Source organism: Sinocyclocheilus anshuiensis, unplaced genomic scaffold (assembly GCF_001515605.1).
Source record: "Sinocyclocheilus anshuiensis isolate Anshui unplaced genomic scaffold, SAMN03320099.WGS_v1.1 scaffold1990, whole genome shotgun sequence".
Taxonomy (NCBI): Eukaryota; Metazoa; Chordata; class Actinopteri; order Cypriniformes; family Cyprinidae; genus Sinocyclocheilus; species Sinocyclocheilus anshuiensis.
In genome coordinates this window covers 10571-10889 of record NW_015547724.1, presented here as the reverse complement: position 1 = coordinate 10889, position 319 = coordinate 10571, and positions in this window count along the sequence as shown.

Sequence of the window (319 nt, the reverse complement as noted above, 5' to 3'; positions counted from 1 at the left end):
AACTGGGGTTCGGGAGCCCTTCCTGGGCTGAACTGGGGTTCGGGAGCCCTTCCTGGGCTGAACTGGGGTTCGGGAGCCCTTCCTGGGCTGAACTGGGGTTCGGGAGCCCTTCCTGGGCTGAACTGGGGTTCGGGAGCCCTTCCTGGGCTGAACTGGGGTTCGGGAGCCCTTCCTGGGCTGAACTGGGGTTCGGGAGCCCTTCCTGGGCTGAACTGGGGTTCGGGAGCCCTTCCTGGGCTATCGGGAGCCTCGGGAGCCCTTCCTGGGCTGGACTGGAGATCGGGAGCCCCTCCTGGGCTGGACTGGAGACCTCCTGGGC